Source organism: Pseudophryne corroboree, chromosome 6, assembly GCF_028390025.1.
Source record: "Pseudophryne corroboree isolate aPseCor3 chromosome 6, aPseCor3.hap2, whole genome shotgun sequence".
Lineage (NCBI taxonomy): Eukaryota > Metazoa > Chordata > Amphibia > Anura > Myobatrachidae > Pseudophryne > Pseudophryne corroboree.
The window spans coordinates 685,879,074-685,893,226 of NC_086449.1; positions in this window are offsets into that span (position 1 = coordinate 685,879,074).

Here is a 14,153-nt window from a genome sequence, read left to right on the forward strand (position 1 = left end):
GGACAATATACAGATCTTGCGCAGGACCTGTTTTTGGTTAGATCAATGCAGAGAACTCGTGGACACTTGCTCAGGTTAGAGGAGAGGAGATTCCACACAATACGGCGTAAAGGCTTTTTTACGGTAAGGACGATAAGTGTTTGGAATTCCCTGCCTGGGGGAGTTGTAATGGCCAACTCAGTCAACACCTTTAAGAATGGGTTAGATAAATTCCTAATGGATAAGGATATCCAGGGTTACGGGGCATAGTCACGCACTATGGTTATTATAAAAAAGAGGGGTTAATCGGAACGGCAGTCAGCGACTTCAGTCAAAATTTTATACAAAATAATCGTGCATAGGAGACCACAAATAGGTTGAACCCGATGGACTATTGTCTTTTTTCAACCTTAGATACTATGTTACTATGTAATACATTGAGGACAAGGTTAGTAGTTCTATTCCCACTGCTTTAGGGCAAATGTATGGAGAAATACATAGACAGAAATATAGACTTATTCTGATACCGGCAATCTCCTGACCGCCGGTCAAGCATACTCAACCCCTCATAAGTAGATAGAAATTCTAATACAATTTAACCACATAGGCTAGATTAACCTATACTAGGGTAGAGGCAGCGCTCTAATTATGAGAAGTTTGTTGGTTCAAATCTCCACTGGGTCATTTATTTAAACATTTTCAAAAACACCTAGTAATAGAAGCAGGGCCATCACTAGGTGTGTGCCAGCGGTGCATGGCACACAGCGCATGTGCTCTGTGGCGCAGGACTGCTGGCAACACCTGCAGGGCTACTACTATCATAGAAGGCAGCTCCAACACCACTGCAACTGGCTGCAGCGTTGCCCGAGTTGAGGTGCGCACAGCTCATTCTTGCACTTCGTCCTCATGCAGTTAACTGCATTACACTGGGCAGCGCTGCAGCTGCCCATCCGCAGGCTCCTCCCCCTCCCTGGTCCCCCTCTCCTGCCACAGCTCCGTTTGTCCCAGTGAGTGAGGGGGCAGCTGAAGCCCCACCCACTCACTCCCTTATGCCCCGCATCTGTGCCTGCTTAATTGAGTGTTTGCAGGCTCTGCCACCTTTCCTCGTACCCCTCTCTCTCTGGCCGCAGATCCGCTTGTCACAGTAAGTGGGCAGGCAAAGCTCAGCCCACTCACTCACTAATGACCCGCATTCATGACTGCATAATGGAGTGTCCACAGGCTCTGCCCCCTCCCTGGTCACCCTCTCCGGCTGCAGCTCTGCTGAGTGGGCGGTCGAAGCCCCACTCACTCCTGTATGCCCCATATCCATGCCTGCAGCATGAAGAGAGTGTGCTACCCGTGCCCCCCAACCGACGCCTCCAGTACTGTGTGGAGAGGGACAGTTCCGAGGAACAGAGACTGGCAGCTGAGTGTCAGTGCAGATGGGATGTAAGTAGTGCAATAGTTGCTTCTCTCTCTCTCTCACTGTTCCTGGTGTAATGTGTATTACAGGTAAAACATTGCAGTGTAATGTGAATAACGTGCGGTACTGAGCGGTGTAATGTGACTAACGTGCGCTACTGAGTGGTGTAATGTGACTAACGTGCGCTACTGAGTGGTGTAATGTGACTAGAGTGCGCTACTTTGAGAGGCAGAAACCCCCGTGGACAGATTATTTTTTTTACAATGGCCGTGGCCCGCTATCGGATCCCCCTGTTTCTGCAGCTAGCCAGGTGGGACTGCAGACAGTGATGATTCAGGGCAGTGCTCATAAACTCTACCTGGCTTAATGTGTAAAAGAGACTCTTCCTGCCGTAGTGAGTAAAATGGTACTTTACATGCATACATAATGTGTAAAAGGAAGCTCTGCCTGCCATAATGTGGGCTGTACCTGCAGTAATGGGTAAAGGGGTTCTCTACCTGGTGTTATGTGTGATGGGGCTCTGCCTAGAGTAATGTGTAAAATGGGGCTCTACCTGGCATAATGTGTGACGGGGCTGTACCTGGTGTAATATGTGTAAGTGGCGCTTCTGTGCGCTGTAATTTGAATAATGGAGACTACTGTGCAGCTTCATATGAATTGGTATTATTTTGTGGCCATCCCCCACTATTTTTGCTGCGTCCTAACTGGCCCTATTTTAAATATTTGTATTTGTGTGAGGGGGAGGGGGGGCACACAGCTCTAAAAAAATGTCTAGTTATGGCACTGAATAGAAGTAGAGTATTTTGTCTACTATAACAGAAATATAGGATTATGGACAAAGGGTACTTGGAATGATAATATCTTTGCTATTAAGTCTCAATAACTTATCAAGCTATGCATATTACGGGAAATTAGAAGTTAAATGGACAGTGTAGAGATCAATCAGATATTAAAATATATAATTCAGTTATTCCCATTTTAGATGTTATCACTCAATAACCAGTCAATTTAAAGAATAATGAGCACTGCATATATATAGTACAGGGGTTACACACAAATAATATGGTAGAGGTTCACAAAGGATTTCTTTAATGTTGTTTATCTCTCTGACTCATTCAGGCCCCAATTTGAGAGGGTACCAAAGGAGAATATTTAGCAGAGCAGATTAAGGGCCTAATTCAGGTTGGAGCGCAATAAGCGATCCAACCGCAATTTCTAAGAAAAAGATGCGGGTGCATGCGCAGCGCCCAGGACGGACATTTTCTGTGGGGCGGCCGCAAAAAATGCGATCGCCTCTACCCGTCAATCAGGCAGAGGCGGTCATGGGGTGGGCAATGCTCCATTTCCAGGGAGGAGATGAAGCGTTGCGGGGACGGTGCGGCACGAACGGGGGGCGGAGGTGGCCAAACTGGGGCGTGTCAGAGGCGAAATCATGGCTGTTGCATAACGTCACACGCAGCCGCCGCGATCAGGAAGATGGCAGCGGATCTCCTGCGGTGCAGGAGGCTTGCTTAGTTTCTACTAACAGGGCAATTTCTGCTTGCTCAATGGGGGAGGCTCCAGTCAGCATGCTGGGCGGCCTTGCCCAGCGATGGGTGGCCCCCAGCATGCATTTGCTATCCATACTGAATTAGAACCGAAATCCATCTCCTCACCACCACCCCCCACAGGTTTAATAAAGTCTATACTCTGTACAATTAATGTTGCTATATCCCCATAATGTTTCATTACATGTTGGGAAAGGCTATGCTTCATGATCTTTTTAGGTACATTTCATCTGTGCTCCAGAAATCTCACATGTAAGAATCATGTGGATCTGCCCACATATTGTATTCCACACTTGCAGGAAATGAGATAAATATCAGAAGTGGTTTGGCAATTAATAAACACATTAAATGTAAAGGAAGAGCCCAATGATGTAGAGCTAACATCCATACTACTATACTTTATAAATTGAAACGTCATACAGTTGTTGTATCGATACTTGAAACATCCTAATACAGTATATTCTTGGTTAGCCAACTTGTACCAAAAGAACTAGGATGTTCTGCTTCATCTGATTTAAAATGACAAATAATCTTAAATTGTTGGCTTTCTTTAAAATCACCGTGGGCTTGTTATCTAAGCACAAAGATAAGGTCTTGTCTAATTTCATGAAAATAATTTTCAATATTATTTAAAAAAAAATTTTTAATGAGAATTAAATGTGGAAATAGAGGCCTACCGTTTACAGTATTTTTCAGCTCTGAATTTGACACTTTGGGCAGTATTCAAATGATATATCACACCTAATCTCTTTTCTAAAGTGATCCCGGTTATCGCGCATATTGCGCCCATAGTAATCAGGTTTAGCTGCCTAAAGGGTTGGGTGCCCTCGCTACTCAGGGGGTAGTGATTATACCATGCCTGTCAGCAGAAACAGAACGGTTGTGGAAGGGGGTGAAAAGAATTGAAAACCGCCCTTTGTCTTTCATAGTCAGTAAAGAGCCTGTATCTCTATAATTTATTTCAGCTATGGGCCTCTCAAGTGGGCTTGCTATCTAAGCACAAAGATAAGGTCTTGTCTAATTTCCTGAAAATAATTTTCAATAATATTTAAAAAAATTTTTTTAATGAGAATTAAATGTAGAAATAGAGGCCTACTGTTTACAGTATTTTTCAGCTCTGAATTTGACACTTTGGGCAGTATTCAAATGATATATCACGCCCATTCTCCTTTCTAAAGTGATCCCGGTTATCGCGCATATTGCGCCCATAGTAATCAGGTTTAGCTGCTTAAAGGGTTGGGTGTCCTCGCTACTCAGGGGGTAGTGATTATACCATGCCTGTCAGCAGAAACAGAACGGTTGTGGAAGGGGGTGAAAAGAATTGAATACCACCCTTTGTCTTTCATAGTCAGTAAAGAGCCTGTATCTCTATAATTTATTTCAGCTATGGGCCTCGCAAGTGGGATTGTTATCTAAGCACAAAGATAAGGTCTTGTCTAATTTCCTGAAAATAATTTTCAAGAATGAAAAGAATTGAATACCGCCCTTTGTCTTTCATAGTCAGTAAAGAGCCTTTATCTCTATAATTTATTTCAGCTATGGGCCTCGCAAATGGGCTTGTTATCTAAGCACAAAGATAAGGTCTTGTCTAATTTCCTGAAAATAATTTTCAATAATATTTAAAAAAAAATTTTTATGAGAATTAAATGTAGAAATAGAGGCCTACTGTTTAGAGTATTTTTCAGCTCTGAATTTGACACTTTGGGCAGTATTCAAATGATATATCACGCCCAATCTCCTTTCTAAAGTGATCCCTGTTATCGCGCATATTGCGCCCATAGTAATCAGGTTTAGCTGCTTAAAGGGTTGGGTGCCCTCGCTACTCAGGGGGTAGTGATTATACCATGCCTGTCAGCAGAAACAGAACAGTTGTGGAAGGGGGTGAAAAGAATTGAATACCACCCTTTGTCTTTCATAGTCAGTAAAGAGCCTGTATCTCTATAATTTATTTCAGCTATGAGCCTCGCAAGTGGGCTTGTTATCTAAGCACAAAGATAAGGTCTTGTCTAATTTCATGAAAATAATTTTCAATAATATTTAAAAAAAAAATTTGAATGAGAATTACATTTAGAAATAGAGGCCTGTTTACAGTATTTTTCAGCTCTGAATTTGACACTTTGGGCAGTATTCTTTAGCTGCTTAAAGGGTTGGGCGCCCTCGCTACTCAGGGGGTAGTGAGCTGAAATGATTATACCATGCCTGTCAGCAGAAACAGAACAGTTGTGGAAGGGGGTGAAAAGAATTGAATACCGCCCTTTTACTTTCATAGTCAGTAAAGAGCCTGTATCTCTATAATTTATTTCAGCTATTGGCTTCGCAAGTAGATTTTCGGGGTAAACTTGTTCCCTAAAAAATTCAGTCAAATCCTGTGCTTGTTGGGAAAATCGAAGAGTTTCAATATAGTTCCTTTTTAACCTAAGGTATTGGCCTTTTGGAATATTGTTTAGCCATAGTTTGTAGTGACAGCTTCAGTAGTTTAATCAACAACAATCTTTTTATACTGTATGTTTGTTGCCATATAAACCATTACATAACAATATAATTTAGTAGGTACCAGAATTAAAACAAAGTATGTAAATTAAAATATGATTTATGACCCAATGTGATCTTAACCAGTTAAGCGTGTATATATATATATTATCGCAAGGTATAACTTAAATAGGTTTGAATATATTAGTCTTATGTTTTGAGAATTTAGTAGCATGTATATATTTGTGTTTTTACTGCAAGATTATGGATCATTAGGTAAGAGACAGGTTTTCTCTGTGTTGGCCATTTAGCCAGAATACACAATACATTGAGCATCACACAAATTCAACCCTTCCATGCCATTATTCATATCTGTATTAATCAAAGGATTAACGTCTGATCTGCGCTATACCAAGTACAATTTAGAGTGAGCACATTATGCCCGACTAAATCAAAGTTTACATGCATGGAATATAATATGTAGGTATATGTATACTGTATACTTGATTTACAGCAAATAAATAATTATAACTTGGTGGATAAAGTCAATAGGTCACCTAGCTCAGGCCTCATAATATGCATACAGATACTGGTATGCACGGGGTGCATTGGAATTCATAATAATGATCACAATCAAAGATCTTCATACCTTTAGAAAGTATATCAACCAGCTGGCCTATTGTCCAGTTGTACTGCTGGCCAGAGGCAATGATAACATAGGATCAAGCCCACTACAAACAGGTCACATTCATTCATGCTAACACCCTAGGGCCTAGGTGAAATAGATCGTTTACACATCCATACAAAGGTAGATCTCTGATGGATAAAGAAATACCAAATTTTATGATCCCAAATTCCCCACATGCTCACCACCGTGGGACGGAGTGAGCAGAGAACGTTTTATTACACTTTGGAATCTGTCAAACCTATAATTATCTACTCCATTGGAAACTGTGGGGATATACTAGTTTTGAATTGGTGTAATATAGGATAAAAGGGGCAGGTCTGATAGCTAGAGAGTTTGAAGGAGAGGAGGAAGGAATGAAGTCTAGAGGGAGTCAGGATCCTAAGACGGTAGCTATGAATTATGCCCTCACATATTCTTGCAAGTGTATAGTATGTGTATTAATTGTTTAAGTTTGTAAAACTGTTTGTGTTTTATGTATGTACCATGGTTAAGGAAGCATAGATGAATTATAAGATTTATTATCATTGTGTTATGTCATCTTGTATTTTGTATTGCCTATAATAAATATACTAGACAAAATAGAGCTGGTATTCCAAGTCTTGAACTCCTTTTCGGAATCACTAAAGTTATACATGAAATCTGCATATATTATATAAGGCTCTGTAAGGTGGGACAATTGACTTGTAGTCATAAAGTATAGTACTTATATATTCAATGAGCCAGGATTATATATCTCTGTAAAGTATATTTAGGCTTTGCCTGGAAATATTTCCTGGACAGTAGAGATATAGCTCCTTAAATTTGTGCCAATCACAGGTATTAAATAGGAACATCCACGCATAACATATTGTGTGATTGGACCTTTACTAACATCACCCCTTTTGTTATGAGCCCACCTATTTGTAAGCCTATTATAATATATTTGCAGATATAAAATACATAAACCATTATATCAATATATGATATAATAAATATACGTTATATTAGATTCCATAAATCTACATGTTTTAGTAATAATCATCATTTTTAATTTGAAGTACTATTTCTACAAAAGTACTATGTGATTCATGAACAGTGCTGGGGAGCTTAAGAACAAAAGAATTTGCATTAAGTGCAAGAAATGAAGATGCTGAATTTGTGACCCCTTTCCAAATTATAAACAAATCGTTAAAGTATCTGCCATACAGCACCAAGTTCACCTCAAAAGGACCTCCCCAAACTGGTCCTCCTCAAACTGTCCCATGTGTACAGATGTGTCCTTATGCAGCCTTGCCTGTGATGCAAACACATCACAGGCAAGGATTCATGTCACAGCGTGACGTTTGTGGGTGCAAGTGTATGCACCTGCAAAGAACCGGGCTGCATTCACAAGCAGTGGGAGTAAGAGGGGCATACTATGAACATGGGCATTTGGTATTCCATGGCAGTGTTCACGGGTGTGGAATGTTTGTAGATAGCGATTTTGCATCGCTGGTTACAAATAAAAAAATCTTTTTGCCACTGTATGTCTTTAACCAAATTTAGGAAATGGATAGCATCCCTAATATCTTAGTGAGGTGACGTGAGACTGGCGATAAATGCTGACATATTTGTTGTGAGAGATCATATCCCTGATATAATTGGGTGAGGAAATAAATGTATTAATTTTTGGCAGCGAATATTAGGTGGGTGTTACGTCCTGGGTCCCTGTGTACTCAGCTGGTGGTTTCTGAGATGAGATTACAGGTTCAGACTGCCACAGGAGGATGAATATAAGACTTCCTCATATATCGCTATAACCGAGTGTTGACGAGACCTGCCCAGAGGTGCGGAGTCTAACCCACCGGAAGGTTTTCACCAGTGCCCCCTCCTATGGGGAATTAGGTTTCGCTGCTTCCAATAGGCAGGTCGCAGCTTCCTGGACAGGTACCCGGAAATATCTGAGGAATCCTACAAGATATTAACTAGTGGCAGACCGATAATGATATAAATGAGTCTTTGATTAAAATGAAGCACTAAAGTGCTCAATACTTGGGAACTGGAGAACTAGAAAAACAGTAAAAGAAACAAAGATGTTTAACCGAAGGCACTCGGTACTTGAGAACAGGTGAACTTGGTAACACTTGAAGAAATTATGCTTGACCGATGGCACACGGTACTTCACAACAGGTGAACGTGGAAACACTTGAAGAAATAAATGACGCATAACCGATGACACTCAGTATTTGAGAACTGGACAACTTGAAAACACTCGGAGATGTCCGATGGTAATCAGCACTGGAGAACACACTAGAGAAGTCTGATGGTAATCGGCACTGGTGAACACGTAGAGAAGTCCGATTGTAGTTGGCACTGGAGGACACTAAGAGAAGTAGAGAAGCACTAAGTGAAAAACACGTAGGAATGCTCTGGGAAACGGGTCTGGGACTCCAGGTCGACAACAAAAAGGTCAACACACCTTAGGTCGACGCCAATATGTTGGCACACCTTAGGTCGACATGGACAAAAGGTCATCATGGACAAAATGTCGACATGAACAAGGACGACATGGAAAAAGGTCGACATGAGTTTTTAATGTTTTTTTGTGTCGTTTTCTTCGTAGAGTGACCGGAAACCCCAATTAGTGCACCGATTACCATTCCAATCGTAGTCCACGTGGATTGTTAAGTATGAAAAAGTTCCAAAAAAGAAAAAAATCGTGAAAAACTCATGTCGACCTTTTTCCATGTCGGCCTTTTGTCCATGTCAACCTAAGGTGTGTCGCCCTATTGGCATCGACCTAAGGTGTGTCGACCTTTTGTTGTCGACCTGGAGGCCGGATACCCTTGGAAACATGTGGACACACAAAGTGTAGCCTGAACCTAGAGCAGCAACACATTGCAGTATGCACTGAAGGAAGACAAAGTTGAACAGGCCCCTTCCTGTTCTTGGAGACCAGATTTTTACCATTAGGTAAGCTGCCATTGGAGGTAGAAGTCAGCTGAGGATTCTAGCACTCCTATTGGTAAAACAGTTCGGTCAGCTGATCAGGTAACATGGCTGCTGGAAATAATGCACAGAGAGACCTAAATGCCGTACACAAGATCTTGCCAGCTCTCACACAGAGGAATCCTCACACAGGTGGTTTAATTAGAAGTGAGCAACACAACACATGCTGCAGCTGCAAGCTGAGAACTGTTTGGCACTTTGCTAGACTGAGAGAAATCCCTGCAGATCAGGAGGTATGCTTCAGAGAACACTAGTACAAGCATGAAATAGTACAGGATCCTGATAGTGAGGATCACTGGATGTTTATTGCATAGAGACAGATATTTTTTCTTATTTAGTATTCCCTTTAATAGGGCATCCTCGAAGAGTACTTTTAAGGTCTCTAAGTACTGTTTCGTAGAGTTACAGGAATATTTCTTGTAAAATTTAGTATTATTTATCTATAGCCCTCAGCCACATAATCCTTTTTATCCAGAATGACTGACTCCACCCCCCCCCACCCTCCTTGTCTGCTGCTTTAATAACATTAGAATTATTCCCCCATCAGTGATTTTAAGGCTTTTCTCTCCTCACATTAAAGTGAAGACTATCCTGAGAGCACCTTCCTTTATATGTCTTTCTTTTCTCATATGATTCTTACATAGCTCCGAAAGTCTTCAAGAGTCGCTGAATAGAACGTTTCTATGTACACACTTTTGTATTGTGTTGGATAAAATACAAATTTTCTACAGATTTTAGATTTAATCTGCTCTGTTTGGGATTTTCTCCCTGGGCACCCTCTCACCTTGGGTCCTGAATGTCCATAGAGATGACACAGGTTCTGTGGCTGATTAAAACCAGGTGAAATGCAGGTGTGAAGTCAGCCAGCCACAAATCCTGTGTAATTTATTAGTGTCCCAGTTTAAAGTGATTGTATGGTAAGTCTGCAGCTGATGGACCCTCAGTAAAGGTTAAATAGTTTGCAGAAGATCAGACTCAAGTTGAACCCATCTATGAGAGGATGGATCGGGGAGTACCAGATCTCACCGTGAGCAAGATGTGCTGCATACAGATGTGTCCTCACACATCTTTATCATGAATTGCTTCTTAGCATAGCATCGTGGCACAGCGTGGAGAATGCACTCAATTGTTTAGTTACTATTAGCGGTGAAACACTGCTTCTAGGATTGCACGAGCATACAATAACTCCCCGCTACCCGTTCCTAATGAAAGCTGCCACCTCACACTCTGCAGCGGGTAACACAGCATCTATTTACTACAGTGAATAGTGGGAGTGGTGTATGTATGCATGCTCCTGCTACTGTACGCCGTGACGGGAATAGAAGCCTGCGATGCGAACGCATTGAAGCAAAGATGTGTGAGGACACATCTGTAAAAATACAATCTAAGATTAGCAGCCTTCAGGTCCTCTAGCTGGGTTATGTAAAACCCTCAACTGCACCCGGGGCCTCCTCCCTGCACAGAGGAAACTAGAGAACATTTGCTATAAACCTGACCGGGCAGATGAAGGAATATTAACAAGAAGTGCTTGAAAAACATATGAGTCCCTCAGCTGTAGGCTTACGATACCATCACTTTTAACCAGGAGGCTAATGAATTACAAAGGATCTGTGGCTGATTAAAACTATGTGAAATTCAGCCTTGAAGTTAGCCAGCCACAGAACCTGTGTAATTCATTAGTGTCCCAGTATAAAGGGATAGTATTGTAAGAATACTCAGCTGTGTAGGATGCCCTCTGTGTTTACAATTTTCCAGTCCGCAGTCAGGGATAAGCCAACCAAGGCCTTTGCACTCTTTTCCTCACCACCCACGCTTCAACCTCTATGAGACAACCCAGATTTCTCTCCTGGCTCCAGTAATATTTTTACCCTGGATAGAAAAGTATCTTCCATTTTAAATGATACTGTCCTATTATGTGTTTCTCCCTCGCTTGTATACCTTCGTGAGAACTGTCTCTTTCCCTCTCAATGCTTCTATCAGTACCTGCAGTTGCATAGTTTTTATACCTCAACTGTTTCCCCTGAGAGGCCCTCACTGAGAACAACACTTGAATCACTTTGCTTCCTTCATTCTCCTGCTAAGGGCCTGCTTTCCACCATCTACCACGTCTTGCTATCTCATGATTCTCCTCCCTTGGCTTCTCATATGAGTCTTGGGAACATGACATGGGGAGACCCTGGGGGTGGACATCTGGGACAGGTTCAGTCCAACCTGGTCTCCTCAGCTACATTGGTCTGACACCGTGAAAATTAATTGAAAATATATATATGGTTGTACATGTTCCCACAGCACTTGCTTAAAATTTTCCCTGCTTCAGTAGAACTGTGTTGGTGGGGATGTAGCCTGGAGGGCATCTTGCTCCATATATTTTGGTCCTGTCCAAATTTAGCCCATTTGGGTAGCAGTCCATTGTCTCATACTTCAAGTTACTAATATTGCCCTTCCGGCTTGCCCAACTTACTCCCTTCTGCCCAGGCCTATAGATGTGGTTTCTAGACCCATGCAAAAACTCATGTGGCACATATTAAATTAGGTCAAGTGCTTCATAGCGTTTCATTGGAAATCTTCTCTACACCCCTTCCTTTGACCTCCATTACAGAAATGATCTGAATCACTTATCAATGGATCAATTTATCTCCAGTGTTATTGACAATAAAGCTAATTTCTTCTCCTCCACCTGGTCCTCTTGGCTATTGCTAGCATTCATCATATGATTCTATCCCAGAATATGGTTTTCTTCAAACTGCATGTGGTATCATTGTATTGTATGTGTGGTCAATGTTATTTCTTGAACTGCATGACATTCTGCAATTAATAGGTCTCCTCTGCAACGTTGTAAATAGACTGTTTTACTAAAACTCCCAGTGGGTGATGTTATCACTCTCCCCTAGAGTGCATCTCACCAGGCCACTAATCTTCCTGAGGCCATAAATCTGTTCAGTAGGGACAAGATCCAGACCCCTTGGCTTCAAACAACCATCCCAGTATTTCACCTCAAAGAGGAATGGAATTCCTGTGTCCATGTGGGCTAACCCCCCTCCCCTAACTCTTGCAAGACAACTAGGTGGAGGTAGTGTAGGATCCCTGAAGTCCAGTGTCCAGCAACAATCTGGTTAGAACAAAAAAGGGGGAAAGGAGTGAGTGCAGCTGAGAGTATAATTATCTCTCTCCCTCAATATGTGTTGTTCATTTCTTGGGGGGTATCAGCTATGGTATGCTGTGAAATCCCCCACAACAGAATCTTTTCAGTAAGTGTTAGGATTCTGTGATGTTATTCCTTTCTATTTTGGTTGAGATTGTACCATAATCTGTGTATTCTTCAAATATTCCTAATAATCTTTATAACACTTTTTGCAATTAAAGCTCTGACGTATTCTTGGAATTAAATTTAAAATTCTAGTTCTGATTTTGTGTTTCTTAAGACACAAGCCTTGTGTGGCCCACGTTACCGATTTTTCTAAATATTGCAGTGTGTGTGCAGGTAAGAGCAAAAGCTTATCTTGTGCTTCAGCACTAAAGTGACATTTGCTAGTGGTGGCGACCGTGTTTGTATAACCTTGTGTGTCCAAAGTGAACCCCACATCACAAGCGGCGATTCTCAGATTGGCATATCTGGAAAAGCGACCAGCAGGTCCGTGATGGCTATAATTTTAATAAAGTCCCTCATCTTATGACCTGCAGACTTTAATTTAGCTGTTTGTAGCAAGTTGTCTTGCTGGTCTATGGGTCCTCTTGTGTATGGATTTGTGAGGTTTTTGGAATCTATTGGTAATTTTGGGTCTATGATGATTTTATTTTGTACTACTGCTCATTTTGTTTTGTGTCATGTCATAATATGATTGAGTCATATCTGGATGTGCAAATGTATCTCCCCCCACTACCCTTTTTGTCTTTTTGTTCTTCCCTGCCCCCCCCCCCCCCCCCCATCCCATTTATTCTTCTTTCGAAACTTCAATAAAAAGTTGATATGCAAAAGAACCCAACAGGTTTTCTTTCACTATACAAGTGACTCAGAATAGCAAAGAAGTAAAGCTACATGCCCATAACACTCCCATGACATTTCCAGGTGATAGATCAGAGTTGCTGCCCAGATGCCACCCACAAACGCCCATTTCACGCAAAGAGAGATGCAGCCAAGACTGTCTGATTTAGAATGATTAGGTACCAAAAATTATAAAGGAATGAACTACAGTCCAATTAGGACATTGGGCCTAATTCAGACCTGATCGCTAGGCTGCGTTTTCGTACAGCCTGCGATCAGGTCTAAACTGCGCATGCAGATATGCACCGCAACGCGCAGACGCGTTGCACGGGTACAAAGCGAATCGCTGCTCAGTGATGGGTTTGTGCGACGTATCCGTTCGCACGGCCGTTTGCAAGGAGATTGACAGGAAGAAGGCGTTTGTGGGTGGCAACTGACCATTTTCAGGGAGTGGTTGGAAAAACGCAGGCGTTCCCAAACTTCTGCAGGGAGGGCTCCTGAGGTCAATTCCGGTCCCGGACAGGCTGAAGTGATCACAGCGGCTGAGTAAGTCCTGGGCTGCGCAGAGACTGCACAAGATCTGTTTGTACAGCTCTGATACACATGCGATCGCACACTTGCACAGCTGAAATACACTTTCCTGTACGCGGTTGACTATCTGATCGCAGCAGTGCAAAAATTGCCTGCTAGCGATCAGCTCTGAATTAGGCCCATTGTTTTAAACATTTCTGAGAAGCTTCACTTGAAATGGAGAATGTCAAGTAATATCTTTAATAGAGAACACGTCAACACTGAACAATATATTTTACCTTCAAATCTGGATAAAAGGGAAAATATGGAATTACATCTTTTATAAAGTATACAGAGATATTTTATGACCATTCCAGAGACATCACATGACAAGTTCAAGGACATCATATAACAACGTCATGGGAATCACATAGAAATTCCATGGGCATCATGTAACAATTCCATGGGCATTACATGGCAATTCTTTAGACATTCCATAACCTCTGTGACCTATTGGAAACAGCTTGGATGCAAGTGTTGGACAGGGTAACCAAATTATTATTTTGCAATCATAATGTCCCAGGCAGTGAATATAATTCTGTGTAT